This window comes from Chiloscyllium plagiosum, unplaced genomic scaffold (assembly GCF_037043375.1).
Source record: "Chiloscyllium plagiosum isolate Xiang-an unplaced genomic scaffold, Cpla_swu_hap1 HiC_scaffold_19, whole genome shotgun sequence".
NCBI lineage: Eukaryota > Metazoa > Chordata > Chondrichthyes > Orectolobiformes > Hemiscylliidae > Chiloscyllium > Chiloscyllium plagiosum.
This window is the reverse complement of record NW_028270157.1, coordinates 23,169,904-23,186,937: the sequence shown is the minus strand read 5'-3', so window position 1 is coordinate 23,186,937 and position 17,034 is coordinate 23,169,904.

Sequence of the window (17,034 nt, the reverse complement as noted above, 5' to 3'; positions counted from 1 at the left end):
GTTGGTGGCCGAGATGTTGATGCCAGGTGTCCAAAGGAGCAAACTTCGTGCCAGAGTTACCAGGTAACATCTTTGCCTTTCATGTCAGGAATAAATAAGGTGAGATCTGGTAGCAATATGCAAATAGGCCTCTCACTGCACATTACCAAGAATCAGTCTCACCATTTGGCTGAAATTAGACTTTCTGAGCTCAACATTGGGAAGGTCACCTTATATCTCACTTAATTTTCCCATATTTAGATTAGATTCCCTACAGTATGGAAACAGGTCCTTCGGCCCAACAAGTCTACACCAACCCTTCGAAGAGTAACCCACCCAGACTCATTCCCTTAACCTATATTTACCCCGAATGCATCTAGCACTTTGGGCAATTTAGCATGGCCAATTCGCCTAGCCTCCACATCTTTGGATTGTGAGAGGAAACCAGAGCACCCAGAGGAAACCCATGCTAACACTCGAGGCGGGAATCAAACCCAGGTCCCTGTGAGGCAACAGTGCTAACCACTGAGCCAGGGTGCCACCCAGTGCTTCTTTCAATGGGACGACTGAAGGAACCATAGAATCTGTACTGTGCAGAAACAGGGCATTCAGCCCATCAAGTCTTTCCTATCCCTGCAACTCTCATGACTAATCCATCTAACCTACACATCTTTGGACAATGGGAGGAAATCCACACAGACATAGGAAGAATGTGCAAACTCCAGAGTGACAGTGATCGGAGGCTGGAATTGAACCCAAATCCCTGGCGCTGTGAGGCAGCAGTGTTAACCACTGAGCCTACTTGCTGCCCAAGGTTACAATGCCCGATGTCAATATGGCACTGGGAGAATTCTGCTCACCATCTGTAATCAATAACATTGAAGGAGTAGGAAGGAAAGAAGAGGGCCAAAAGTATTTTTGAGAAGATGTATTTTGTAGAATTTTAAGGAGAGCAGATAAACAATTCAAAATTCCATGAATCTCTGCCAGATTTCTGATATTCAAATTGAACTTTGCACTCAACTAAATAATTAATTCTTACTTCATGACCAAATTATATCAGGCAGCAAGTACATCCTTATTATTCATTACTCATGGTACCTTACTTTGTGCATTAATGTGCATGTGAATTTAATGTGTTCTGTATCAGCCTAAAGGGAAGACTAGCGAAGGTTTGAAATAGGGCTTCCTTGCTCAAGAAGGCATAGATTCTGGGAGACAGCTTTCATCTTCAAATTCCAAGAGGACTAACTAAAACAGAAAGATTTTGTTTAGAATGTGCGGTTCATTCAACTGAAAATGGTTCGATCATCATTTTATAATGGGTTGAATCTTACAGATTTTTGGCAAACTGCATTCAGTTTGGGTGGAGTGATTCTCACTGCAAGGCTGAGCAGGTTTACTCAGTGTATATTACTTAACTCCTCGCATTAATTGGCATTTCAGCCATTGTGGTAAATATCATGTCAGATTTCCACCCCATCTCACTACTTGGTATTCCCAGAGCAATCCACGCAACACCAGAGATCCCAAAATTGACCTTCATCCCTAGCGCCAGTGTCATATTTAAAATGCCATTGTACACCCAGAGATGCCCAGGAGAGTTCTTGAGATTTGCCCAGGTGGAAATTGGCACCTCCATTTTGTGGACATGGTCCTAGCCATCCCACTGGATGAGATGGTAGACAGGCTGGCCTTTGTCTTTCCCCAGTTCCAGCAGTGGAGGTCATGATATCAGACCACGCCAGCCTGGCGCACAATAACCATGTTTACAGCTTTTGCTGGAACAGAGTCTGATTTCACCAAGTATGTTAGGACACAGGAAGCAGGAACTGCTGTTGAAAGATACCCTTCAATCACCTCCAAAATGGTGGCATTGAGCTGTGACAGTCAGGTTTTTCACCATAATTCCATTATTCATGGGCCAAGTATATGACACATTATCACATCAACCAGTTCAGAAACAGGTATTGTCACTTTCTCAAGTATTATTCCTACAATATCACAATCAAGCCGGTATAATCGAACAGTTCTAATATAAAGCTGCTTGATGTGTAAAATATGGATGATTGTCTGTATCTTGGGAATCTCCTTTTAATGAAGGAAGTCACAGACTATGGAGTCATCATCACCTCCAATGGTACATTTTACTGTGCAGTGGTGAGCCCCGTATCTTTACATATTTTGGAGACTTGTATGACTTACATCAATCACTTCAAAACACTATGGAAATACCACCAATGCTGATTTTGGCAGATCCTGCAAAACCCATAACAAGGAAATTAGTCCAAAATTAGAGTCCTTTCCCAAGTGTGCAGCCTGTGTCTTGTAATGACTGCTTACACAACTGCTAGTTCAAACCACAGTGGGAGAAAGCGTAGATGAGCTGTGCAGAATTGGATATTCAGCTGGCAACAAGTAACTGTTTGATCTGCGGTCTTGTCTCCAGTTATCATTGACAAACGCCTTCTGCCTGCCAGCTACTCTAATTGGATTTCAAATTGGTGAAGTGTGTGAGGATGTGAACAAGACAGGGAGAATCCATCAGATATTCAGAAGCTCAAGAGCAGTGCCTGTTCCGATCATGAGAGAAGAATTGACACCATCTGAATCCAATACATCTTGCGTGACACCTCTTGATTATTCACATCCTTTTGAAATTGCTGTGCTTGTTTAAACTACCAGTTGATAGAGCTGAATTAAAGTGTGCAATTCCACATTCTGATTGAGGGTCAATCATGCTGAGCTTATGGTTAATAGTTCAATCCATTCAACCAGGTGAACGAGACCAAGCAAGGCGTGTTCTGTTTCAGGCAATAGTGCGAAAACAGCAGAGTGTTTTAGTTGAAAAAACTCTGTTGGGAGACCATTAGACTGAACAAATAAAGGTCCATGATTCAGTCTTGGATATAGTGGCAGAATAAGCAATATTCGACAAGTGCAATGGTAGTGTACCTACCTTTTGAGCAAGGAGGCCTGGGTTCAGGTCCCACCTGCTCCAGCGGTGTGTAATAACATCTCTGAACAGGTTCATTGGGAGAAAAAAAAGGAACACATCAGAGTTGCACATAACAATGTCTTCATATAATACAGCACGATTTGAAACATTGCTTGAAGCATTAAGCAGCAGAGTTGACATGTGTTGTACTTAAATGATCGATGAATATTTGAAAATGAATGATTTATACTTGTTTAATCTCAACCTGTAATCAATTTTTAACTTAATAATTATTAGGTTTCTGGTAACTAATTGGTTAAACATAATGGTTTAAATAACACCGGATTTCCACAATGGTCCAAAAAAAAAGCTTTGAGCAATAATGAGGTGAACAGAAATGCATAAGGACACCATAAAATATTAAGGAATTCTTAAAAACTTTGATGTTAAATTTTAATAATGATGACCAAAGGAAATGCTTTATGTATCAGCAAGACTAATATATCTGCCTCTCTCCATGTAGAGATTAAGAATATACCAGGCTCTAATTCTTTCTTTCGGACATATTTCTAAATACATGAATTTGTCCCAATGGCTATAGTTTAGCCACATACAATGCTACACTGATTCAATATGCACATGAGAATTGTGATATCATGTGGTGATAGATTAAATCACATCCTCACATACTTGTATCAACCAAAAGTAACTTATATATTTGTCAAGGGCTGATTCATCCACCAATTGGAAGGCATGGCTCTTCCTGGAAGCAATGGCAATGAGGTCAGTAACTATCTGGTGTCGGATTTCCGCCTAAGGGCAAAGCTTTGGCACCAAAGAGCTGCCGACCAATAAGATTGCTGGCAACTCTTTGGTCTCAGCAGTGTTACTCTGAACCAGTAAAGAGAGAGGAATCACTGGACTGCAGACAAGTGGGATATACCAGGGCCCGTATCAGGTAGTCCCTGGTTAGGGAGGTGTGCTATTTGACTGGGATGGTAGGGTTGGGCTGGGCTAGATGGTACCAACACACTTTTACAGGTTGAGTTCCAAAGAAGGATCACCACCAAAATCATTAATTCTGCTTTCTTTCCACAGATATTGCCAGACCTGCTGAGTTTTTTACAGGAAATTTAGTTTCTGTATACTTTCACAGGTGGCTTCCCATTTGGAGTTCAGCCCTCTCATTGTTGGTAGAAGAATGGTGAAGACAGGATGAGATATCTGGAAGCCCACTCAATTGCTGTACATGAGTCTGAAAAGGTTAACACTTGACTGAGTGCAATAAGCACCATCATTTGACTTGTTGGAAGAATAAAGTAGGATCTCATGGGAGACAAATCTGGTCCTCCAATAGACGTTGCAGTACTATAATCCCTATTCAACTAATCTGTAAATAGTTGCAAAGATGTAAAGAACTACATCTTATTTACACTGCAAGACTTTTCACATCATATCATAAGGCACATGCTATGCCCTGTAATTCCCTAAAGAACCCACACGTTTAGGAGATACTAGTAAGTTTTGTGAAGATTTGTAGGCCAGGCTGAGGTTCGAGGTTCTGTATGTAGGTTTGCTCATTGAGCTGGAAGATTCATTATCAGACGTTTTGTCACCATACTAGGTAACATCTTCAGTGAGCCTCCGGACAAAGCACTGCTGGTGTTTCCTGCTTTCTATTTATATGTTTGGGCTTCCTTGGATTGGTGGTGCCATTTCCTGTGGTGACATTATTTCCTATGGTGATGTCATTTCCTGTTCTTTTTTTCTCAGGGGGTGGTAAATGGGATCCAAGTCAATGTGTTTGTTGATAGAGTTCTGGTTGGAATTCCGTGCTTCTAGGAATTCTCGTGCATGTCTCTGTTTGGCTTGTCCTAGGATGGATGGGTTGTCCCAGTCGAAGTGGTGTCCTTCCTTATCTGTATGTAAGGATAGTAGTAAGAGAGGGTCATTCCATTTTGTTCATGAATGCTGGTGGCTAGTTTTCTGCCTGTTTGTCCAATGTAGTGTTTGTTACAGTTCTTACATATTATTTTGTAAATAGCATTAGTTTTGCTTGTCTGTATAGGGTCTTTCAAGTTCATTAGCTGCTGTTTTAGTGTGTTGTTGGGTTTGTTTGCTATCATGATGCCAAGGGTCTGAGTAGTCTTTGGAGATATGGTTGGCTGCACACAAATGGTAATTAATGAGGGGGCTGAGGATTTTCTTTAGCAGCACCACTCCAAATAAGGGAAATATTTTGGTAAGCCAAGGAACGTCAAAGAAGGAAAATACTGCTTCCCAAGGACAGAAGGTCTCTTAAGACTTGATGGCAAAAATCAAACCTGAAGAATTTGACAAAGAATGTTATAGATGGCATTTCAGACCTAATTCTAGACTCTCCAAGCACAAGGCACAAGTCAAGAGTGTAATGGAATACGTCCTATTTGCCTGGATGAGTGCAGCTCCAATAAAACTCAAGAAGCTTGATACCATCCAGAACAAAACAGCCCACTTGATTAGCACCACAAAATCTATTCTCTCCACCACCATCACTCAGTAGCATTGTGCACCATCTAGAAGATGCAGTGAAGAAATTCACCAAAGATCCTTAGACCCTGATTTGTCAAAATCCTGGATTTTGCTCCCTAACAGCATTGTGAGTCGACCTTAACACATGGACTGCATCATTTCAAGAGGTATTTACCACCACCTTCTCAAAAGCAACGTGGGATGAGTAATAATGCTGACCCATCCAGCAATGCCCATATATCATGGGTGAATAAAAACATTGCAAAGCTGTTGTTTCTTTAACAGGTCTTGGATGTCTTCCTAATGAATAACATCTCAATGTAGATGAGAATGTGAAGCCAACTCAGCATCTGCTGAGGAGAGTTCTGGCTGCCCTGAAGTTCAGCCTGAAAATCAAGATGAAAGAGGTAGAAAGTATAATTAAGTGACAAACCAACAGATTGGATTAGCAGTGTTGGGGAAGAGATTTCAAAGAGGAGTTTTGAGTCCTGTGGCTTGCAGTACAAATCGATCTTTATTCCAAACTTTTTACTACTCTTAATGCAGCATAAGGAGAGATCTTTGAAAACAGTTTCCAGACACTCTACCTCTCTCAGCCAAGTACAGCATTATTATCTCTTCTGCATTCGGTAGTAGATTCGCCAACTTGAAGTACATTTAAGTCGTCATTGGACAAGTATATGGACGAACATGGAATTGTGTAGGTTAGATGGGCTTCAGATTGGTATGACAGGTCAGCGCAACATCAAGGGCCGAAGGGTCTGTACTGTGCTGTAATGTTCTATGTTCTATTACAGTAATTACATGCAATATTGAAGTAATTATTAGGCATGTCCCCCTAAACTACATATCCAATCCTGTAAACACACAATCAATAATGGACAACGCGACAGACAGCCCAAGATTCTCTCAGGATCTCACGATATTTACCAGACACCTTTATTAACTTTCTTTGGAATCTTCCAATGCATATCATTCAATCACATTCCAACACTGACAGTTATACTCCTTCCCAGCTCCGTCACATTAACTGCCAATAGACTGGATATTTGCTTATCACTAATGATTTACTTAAATTCTGTTAGATAATTTAAATTCCCTACTATCCTTACTGCAGGATGCTAATTTCCATCAATTGTTATAAAAGTTGTGATTTCAGTTCCAATATAAACTAATGTAGTCAACCCTAATGTTACAAATCTTTGACAAAGCTGACAAACTGGGGAGCAGTTTCTCTCTATCCTTCAGAGATCAAGCAAATGCAGTCAGTTATGACTTACTATTTTACTGGACAGCATCTATTTGAATTCCATTGATAATGGTGAAATTCAATCACTTTCACAGCTTTACCAAGTCATTAAAAGAAATTTATTTGGATTCAATGGGACACAACCTCATCCTGATCCCTGTCTTATAATTTGTCTCTGTCATTATCTAGGTTGCTTGCAAAGCAGTGAAGCTACAATTGCTTGTTTTCTTGTAGTCCCACTGATCATATTTTACAACCTCTTTATACCCCCTACTACGCTAACTGTCTCTTGGTGCTTTCTTAGAGGTCATCTAATTATATCATTTACACTTCATCTTCCTTGCTAATGAATGGGCCTTTCTTTACAGTCTATAGTTGACTGCTCATAGGAATTCAGCTAAATCCTTTCATGTTAGTTTGTAGGTTGCATTTCTAATCTAGAATTACCTAAAAAGTTTGAAATAATGTATGATCAGACTTTTCCCTTTGCATTTTACTAAATAGCAAACTTGGGACTGTGGTTAATGCCCATATTGTCTTATCTAGATGTTTCAAGGATGCTCCTAATCAAAAAAAAGCTTGTGCTTAGAGCTGTCTGTCTAAAGGAATCTAATTCAATTCCCTTGTCTTTTCTTGTTGGAAGCCTGTTATGATTCCCACGGTATCTTTCATTATCTTATCTGATAACTCCGAATGGAGTAACCTCAAGTCTGGCTATGCAAGTCTGCTATGTGCTAATTCCTTTACGGCCAACTTATGTCAGCTAAAAAGCCCCAGGCAGACATTTTATGTCAGCTTTAGACATTAGCAGTTGCAACAGCAGCATGGTATTAGTATAAAAAGTCGAACCTGGAAACCTGAGAACATGCATTAGTCTGAAAGATGTAATAGAATCCAGAAAAGATTCCATGCCGTCAATTGAAAATAATTTGCCAAACCTCCTGAGACAAAGGTCTTTACCACCCTTGAGGTAATGGACGGTGACTGGCAACAACAGTTTTCTAACTAGATTTTGGATGCCATTTGGGAGTTTCAGGTGGCTGCACAGATCATTTGACATTTTACTGCTCTGGAAGAGTTTAACATAAACAACATGAGAAAGTCAGTGGCCTTTATAGAATGAAAGTTATTGTGGGATGACCTGCTAATCTATGGATGTGAAGGTATTATGGAAGAAGCCAGACCACCATTAGAACATAGTGGAACTGCTAAGAGAGTTGACCAAATGAACAATGGAAAAATGCATTTGAAGATATCTGAAGTCAAGTATTTAGGTGATGTACTGAAAACAAAACAAATTTACTCAGAAGCTGTCAAGGAGAGAGCTCTAGCAGAACCAATAGATGTAAAAGCAGTATAACAATTTGTTGAATTTATGAATAATCTAGCAAAGTGCCCTCAGAGTATGAACCACAATACAAACTGCTAAGAATGTGCAGTGATTTGGGAGTTTCAGAACTAGAAGTACTTTCACAAGAATCAAATAATGACTGATGACAGCACTAGTGCTGAGGTTCTAAGTTGTCAGTGATGATATCAGCTTGAATCGTGATACTGGTGAGACTGAACTTGGAGCAATCCTTATGTAGCAGGTCAATCAGTTGTGTTTGCATCCATGGTGTAAACACACATTGACTAACACTGTGTACAGGTTGAGAAAGAGTGCCTGGCTATTATTTCTGCTTGTGAATGTTTTCCTCTGTTTGGCAAAGATGAACTGACAGCAGAGTTTGACCACAAGCCAATTCAAAAACAACTTCCTCAAATCACATCTAACTGCTACAAAACATCTGCACAGAATGTTCCTTTTTTGCAGAAATAATATTTGGAATCAGACTTATGTTGCTGACTTGCTGTTAAGAGCAGCACTCTCTATACAGAAAGTTGAAAAATGCAAATACAGAGTATGCAATCTCCCAGCTTCAATGAGCAACAAAAACTCAAGGAAGTCATCAACTCAGTAAAGACATTCAGTGCGAAATACAAGCATCTTGCTCTGATCAAGCACTCACCCACAGGAACCACAAACACTGGAGAAGGAATATCACCCTGGAATTAGTAGATACCAGAGAAGCTGCTAAGAACCACTTGGATATGTGCCATTCATAATGCTTTCAAGATTGTGAATGAAGTGAGTTTGCAGGAAAAGCCTAAAGTGGCAATGACCAGAGTGATTACATAGTTCTTGTTCATAAGTGATCATTTTCTTTATAATGGGTAATTGTTCCTTAAAGGATAATGCATGTATTTTTGTTTGTCTTTTTATGAAAAGAATGTTGGGAGAAATGCTTTTGCACATTGTATACTTGCCTTGCCATAACCATACAACTTCCAAAGAAATTGCTTTCATTTTACAATAAGTAAACACTAAACATGAAACTGTAAGGAAAGTAACAAACACATTATTACCTGGTTTCCCTCCCAATTCTACAGCTTCTCCCCACTTTCTCGAACCCTGCTCACAAAAGGAGACATTAAATGCTGCCACAAATTTCAAAAGAAAATATACCAAGATGTATGCATTTATTTTGTCTCAACTGCAAATTATCAAAAATTGTCCCCACTGTTAGAGCCTCACTGACTTTTTTTAAATTAATTTTGATTTGGTGTTATGAACTGGGAACAGTGAGCTAAATTGACTTTTGGACTTTGTACAACAGCTTGTGTTAATAGGAAAAAAGATGAAACAAGCTTTTGTTTACTCATGAGGCCAGGCCTAGAAGTTAATTGGAAGTTGGTTGCTCACTGGGAAGAACATTATGTTTAAACAGATAGCAAAACTTGCTATTCACAAGGTCAGTATCTGAGAATTGGTTCCATCAAGTCTGGAAAAGATCTTAGGCTCAAGCAAATGGCAGATGTTGAATTGTAACTGAGACATCATGGAAGAGACAGTCAGTCTGTCAGAGAGTTGTCATATTTTAAATTGGGTTTTGGACTGTGTTCGGATGGAAAAGGGAATCTGATTATTGATGGTGCAGCATGAAGATTTGCAATTTTCCTGCCTAACCTCTCATGAGCAGCTCTTGAAAGTTTAGTGAACAGATGACTAAGTTTATACATATGACTACCTTTATCTGAGTGAACCGTGAAGGTGACCCTGATCGATATCTCCAGAAAATCGACGAAGAAACCATTGTCTATGCCTGTGGAACAATGCATCATGAAAACTGATAAAGTAATCTGTCTAATTTTTTTTAAAATTTAGCCTTTAACCATGTTTGTTTGCCTGTCTTTTGTGTGAATAAGGCTGAAAGCAAAGGCTTTTGGGGTTTAAAGATCGGACTAATTACATTATTTGGTTGTTTAATTTTACTGTGTTAAAGTAACAACATTGTTAAAAAATTGTTATGTTTTTATTTCAGAAGTAAATGGCATCTCAAATGATTATTCATAGAGTCTGGGATTGGTTACTCAAAAGACTGGTTAGTAATAAAGGAGTAAATTTTGAGGGTCTTTGAAGGTTTTAATTTGACTGTGTTGTGAATACAGTGGTTGAAAAGTTTATTTAGTTCAGCTGTCTATCTCAATGTCATAACACCATAAACATAAAGTTCAAAGTAAGTAAGACAGATTTCTATTTTGTTTCTCTGCAAATTTAAGATTGTAATGAACAGTTTTTGCCTTGTTATCTTCAACAATTAAACAACAGATTCTCCTTTAGGAGCAAGTAAACATAAGTAAAGTTCAAAATCACACAACACCAGGTTATAGTCCAACAGGTTTATTTGGAAGCACTAGCTTTCAGAATGCTTCCAAATAAACCTGTCAGACTATAACCTGGTGTTGTGTGATTTTTAATTTTGTCCACTCCAGTCTAACACCAGCTCCTCCACATCATAAGTAAAGTTATCATTGTCCCACCGGACCATATGTCTGTTCTTCTCATTAGAGAGAAAGAGAGAAAGAGAGAAAGAGATGACTGGCGATGGTTTATACTGAGGTCACCAACATTAACTATGTTGTCAGAAATGACTCTGTCAAAAATGATTCTCATTTTGGCAAAACCAGCATTGAAATGAGGGTTCAAAAGATTGCTCTTTTGTGAAGTGACATGTGCATTTTTAGTTACATTAATTTGACAAAGATTTGTTAAACACTTTACAGAAAAGGTTGTTTACATCAATAAATGACTCTAAATCATAAGCTATTAACATTTACAGAGAATGTATAGAATACATGTTTATTATACTTTCATTTGCTCTGAAGAATCAGCTTTGCTGCAGTAAGACTGTAGCAGAATGCTAATGACTACAGTGTGTGATGAAATTGTCTGGTTTAATTTTAATGCAGATAATAATTTCCCTGTGTACATTCTTACTGCAGAACAAGAGATGTTCTTTCAATATTCATAAGCGGCTTTGCTTTTAGGCGAAACCAATTAGAACTTTTTGCACTTGATGTTATTATTTTGCAATATATTTTCTAGTGCTTCTTTCACTTGCATTTGGATACATACAACTTGTTAACATGTAATACACTAACAAACTTATTATATTGACTTCATAATGCTGTCAGGTCAGATTAAACTTAAATTGTGTCAATGTATTTTGAATGAGAATCTCTAACTAACGACAATGAAATTATACCCAATGCATAATACTATTAGAAAAATGTATTATTGTAATAAAAATAATAACCTAATAAAAATACTAGTTTTCAACAATACTGATGCTTTTTTTTTCTCCCTTCCTGTCCTGCCAATGCTCTTTCAGCAAGAAGAACAATACATGCTAGCTGAAACAGAAAGTGCTACAAAAAGTCAACAGGTCCAGCAGCTTCTGCAGAGAGAGAAACAGAGTTCACTTTTCTTTGAAAGTTTAGTTATTTCTGTGGTCTCAGTCTTATTGCAGAGATCCAACATCAGTAGTGCTTTGTTTTTATTTGTATATTAGATTCAGTAGGTACCAGAATCCAATGCTGTGCCTTATCTAAGTGACCTGTTCTTCATCAGCAATCTAAAGGCTAATGGTTAGAAATTTGCAAATTATCCTATATGAAAGCCTGAGTATCCATCTAAACATGATGGACTCCACACCCAAACCTATTCTAGTATTTAACCAAAGTCCACACATGCATACTTTCTGGCAAGAGTCTAACATGGGGACCTGGTACATGAAGTTGAACAACTTTTCTCATTCCATAATGTGAGGACATTTAACTTGAGTGTGTTGCCACAGCTAACTCAGCAGACTACCTGGGAAGCAACCCAGAATATTATGCCCAGAAAATCCAATGCACTTACCCAAAGAGTTTTCAACAGAAACAATCAAGCATTTTCTACATCAAGATTAGACACAAAAATTGGTGTTGATTAGCATTCAGAGTCACAATGATGCTTGACTCAGAATTGTATTGTTTGAAGGAAACCATAATATTGACATTATGCAACACCAACATTTTTGAACTGAATTACTTGTCTTATTTATATAGAATGCATGGGTGTTTAAGCAAAACATTGGATTCTTCTTTTTTGATTCACCCAGATATTTATTCCAAGGTTTGTTTGAGTGACTGCATTTATTTAGGTATAAATAAAGTTTATCCAAATAATGCACATGACATTGAAGGGATGCAAGTCAGGGATGTCGTTCCTGCAGACCTGAACGATAACTGACTTATCTTCAGGAGTCTTTGGATTGTTACCGCTGGTTTCCATGGCAACAGCAGCAAGTCAGAGCTATAAAAAGGTCCTTCATAACATTTTGCATGAATGCAGGCACTGCGGATTGTACTTGTGAAGCTCTGTACCTATCATCATATACTATTCATAAAGGTTTTAGAGTACTTGTTGTTGATTTCATCCTTAGAAAGAAATTGCTGCTATGAGGCTGTTCTGAAATTTGTGAGGAAAGTCTATGCTGTGGGATCTGCCTACAGTTCTACCATACAAAACATGGCTTAAAATAGCAAATTAACCTGCTGAGCTCTCTGAAGCAACTAGTTACCAGACAATGGACAACAACAGAGAGAGAAAAAAAAGCTGTAACCTGAAACAACTGCTAAACTGGGCATTTTCAAAACAGTCCAAGCAACATTTGTTAACCCACTAATTGAAATGTCCTTCATGCAGCCTGGAATATGTTCATAACCAAAGATCAACATTTTCACTATTATGCAGATCTGTTTCTCCAGCTGCGATATGGACATAATTCCAAAATATACTCGTAACACTGACCCATCTGTTTTGGTTCCTCCATTTTTCAATTCAGCTAACCTTGCTCAACCATTAAAACTGATATTCTCTTCATGCCCCATGAAATTGTGAATCATGAATCTGCATGGTTCATAATATTTAAAACCATAATTTACATATATTTAAAGCTGGGGGACTGATACAATTTAATGCGTTGAACTGGAATTTGAAGATAAGACTCTTCTTTCTGAATCTCCAGGCACACAAACTTCAAAGGTACATTAGAATTACAGCAAAAGCTCAAATTTGACCCACTGCCTTAACTTTGAGGAGCCAATTGGCCATTGATCCAAATAGGTTTAGTCACCTCTCTATGAAAATCTCAGTCGAGGGCCATATTGACATAAAAATTCCTCCCAGTTCACCTTGATTAAGGAAGGAAAAATTGAATTTATTTTCCATTTCTGATCCCTATCCAGCAATGTGAACACAGACGGAAGCCAGGACTAACTCAGCTGGATTCCATCCTCAAGTAGAATAATTTTCCCAATACTCCTTCTTGTGCATAAACAATGGTAGCTCGGGAGAGACACTGACTAATATCAAATGAACTAGTCACCCAGAAAAGATTTAACACCCATAGGAAAAATAAGAATGTCAAATTATTGAGCAGAAACATGTATAGAATTACAACCATTGAAAAGAAAGAATTTTTATTAGACTTTAACTGCAACATGAGTTCATTTTAAATTCTATTAAATCAAGATTGAAATCAATAAATTCAGGTACCAGTAAGCCTTTAAAGTCTATGTGTCCATTATTCATAGAATAGGATCCCAGACTCACAGAATAGGTACAGCAGTTCTCCACAAGAAGACTATTAGCTCCATTGTAACATTGCTGATGTCTGCAAGTGCAAATCAGTTTATCCCACTTACTCTCATTTTTAACATCTGGGTCCTAACCACTTCCACATATCGCTATTGATTCCTTTTACCAACACCTCTAAATTAACTCTAAATTAAACATCCATTGATTCACAACCCTTCCACCAATGGGAACAGTATTTATCTATCTACTATGGCGAGGTCCTTTGTGATTTGATCCACTGCTATTCCATCTGTTTTCAAGCATCTCTCAAGAGAACAGCCCCAGCTTGTCCAAAATCTCCACCTAACTGAAATCTCTCATCCATGAAATCAACCTTATACATCTTTTTCGCACTCTTTCAACAATCTTCACATCCTTCTGAACATGGAATTCTCAGAATTGGACACAATGTTCCAGTTGAAGCAGATTAATAATTCTAGGAAGGCTCATCATCATTTTCCTCACAACCCCATGTCCTACCATGAGATGGCTTCAGTATAGCCAACCCATTTTCAACTACTCACAGTCCCTATCATCACTTATCCAACTTCTCTTCTTCCTTGGGCCTACAGCCAACAATCCTTTTGTCTGCCTACCTTTTCTTTCTCCTTCTGGGTTCCCTCTCAACCTATCTACCCATTTCTTCCCCTTCCCCCCAGCTCCACACTCCTTCCTCCAGGTCTTGTCATCAATTAAATACCATCTTTTCCGAGCTCCTTCTAGCTCAGAAGAAGTGTCACAGGATGTGAAAAGTTAACACTGCTTACTCTCAACAGATGCTGCCAGACTTGCTGAGTTTTTCCAGTGATATCTGTTTTTGTGTGCTTTATCATAAGTTCCTTGGTTTTGCGTCCCATGTATAAAGTCCAGGATGTCTTATACTTTGTGACAGTATATCTTCAAACCTTTTGACTTCAGTCCTGTCCTCATAATGGTCACTTCTAGCAATTTTGAGGAGTATATTTCTTTCTCATTCATTTCCAGACTACCACTTTGCATCAAGAGCAGTCAAAGAGTAATCTTTGTTATTCCCTGAATATCGCCTTCCTTTACCAGAACACTCTGCTTGATACATTCTCACATATGAATTAAATGCTAGAGTGAGTCATGAAGCCAAGGTACGAGGGTGTGGTTGTTGGTGGGGGGGGAGGGGGGAGAGGGGGGAGAGGGGGGGAGGGGGTTGGGAGTTTAAGACACAGGAGAAAGTGAGGACTGCAGATACTGGAGACCAGAGTTGAAAAGTGTGGTGCTGGAAAAGTGCAGCAGGCCAGGTAGCATCCGAGGAGCAGGAGAGTTTAAGACACAGGCCAGCCATGACCTAATTGAATGACACAACAGACTTGAAGGTCTTGTTTTTTGAAGAAGTAACAAAGAGGATTGATGAGGGCAGAGCATGATGTACGTGGACTTCAGTATGGCATTCAACAAGATTCCCCATGGGACACTGGTTAGAGAGGTTAGATCTCATGGAATACAGGGAGAACTAGCCATTTGGATACAGAACTTGCTCAAAGGTAGAAGACAGAGGGTGGTGGTGGAGGGTTGTTTTTCAGACTGGAGGCCTGTAACCAGTGGAATGCCACAAGGATCAGTGCTGGATCCACTACTTTTCATCATTTATATAAATAATTTGGATGTGAGCTGAAGAGGTATAGTTAGTAAGTTTGCAGACGACACCAAAATTGGATTTGTAGTGGACAGTGAAGAAGGTTACCTCAGATTACAACGGGATCTTGATCAGGTGGGCCAATGGGCTGAGAAGTTGCAGATGGAATTTAATTCAGATAAATGCGAGGTGCTGCACTTTGGGAAAGCAAATCATAGCAGGACTATACACTTAATGGTAAGGTCTTAGGGAACATTGCTGAACAAAGAGACCTTGAAGTGCAGGTTCATAGCTCCCTGAAAGTGGAGCTGCAGGTAGATAGGATAGTTAGAAATGGCATTTGGTATGCTTTCCTTTATTGGTCAGACTACTGAGTACAGGAGTTGGGAGGTCATGCTATGGGGCTGTACAGGACATTGGTTAAACCACTTTTGGAATATTGTGTGCAATTCTGGTCTCCTTCCTATCAGAAGGATGTTGTGAAACTTGAAAGGGTTCAGAAAAGATGTAGAAGGATGTTGCCAGGGTTGGAGGATTTGAGCTATAGGGAGAGGTTGAACAGGCTGGGTTTGTTTTCCCTGGAGCTGAGGGGTGACCTTATAGAGGTTTTTAAAATCATGAGGGGCATGGATAGGATAAATAGACAGAGTTTTTTCTTTGGGTTGGGGGAGTCCAGAACTAGAGAGCATAGGTTTAGGGTGAGAGGGGAAAGATATAAAAGAGACCTAAGGGGCAACTTTTTCACACAGAGGGTGGTACGGGTATGGAATGAGCTGCCAGAAGAAGTGGTGGAGGCTGGTACAATTGCAACACTTAACAGGCATTTGGATGGGTATATGAACAGGAAGGGTTTGGAGGGATATGAGCCTGGTGCTGGCAGGTGGGACTAGATTGGGTTGGGATAACTGGTCAGCATGGACGGGTTGGATCAAAGGGTCTGTTTACATGCTGTATATCTCTATCACTGTATGACTCTATGGCTGAATAACCTCTCAGGATCTCATTTATTTAGTGAGACTCTGAATAGTATGGGCTAAGAAACACCTTTTTTTATTATTAATTCATTAGATAAGTAATAATAGCTAGGCCAGCGTTGATTGCCTATTCCTAATTTCCCAAGATTCACCACACTTCTGTGGGTCTGGAATCACATGTAGGCCAGACCAGATAAAATTGGCATTTTTTTTCTTTAAAGGACATGAGAGAACCAGACGGGATGTTCCAACAATCGACAATGATTCATGGTAATCATTAGACTCCCAATTCCAGATTTTTATTGAATTCAATTCCACCATCTGCCATGGCAGGATTCGGACCTGGGACCCCACAACATTTGCTGGACCTTTGGATAACAGTGCAAAACTGAACTGTGGTAGTAGCAAAGTGATTAGAAATGAGAATGACTTTGGGTTTTAACTGCAACATTTGACCCCAAAACACACTGGAATGTAGGAATATTATATTGAACTTTACCAGGCCTATGGAGACAGATTAGGAGGAGAGGTGACAGGCAAAAATAGTGAGAGAAGCCAGAATGTAGTAACAGTATGTTCCCACTGCCATCACATCTTGGTAGGGATAGGAAAGGTAGCAGCAGATGGTCCACCCATCCACAGAATAAATAAGGCATCAATGCCACTGCTTAAGCCTCATTTGCTGCATCTGCCAACATTTTACCAGCAGTTGGAAGCCCCCCCCGACCCCGGCCAAAGAGGAAATCTGGCAGCTTCCCCGTGGATTAGGGA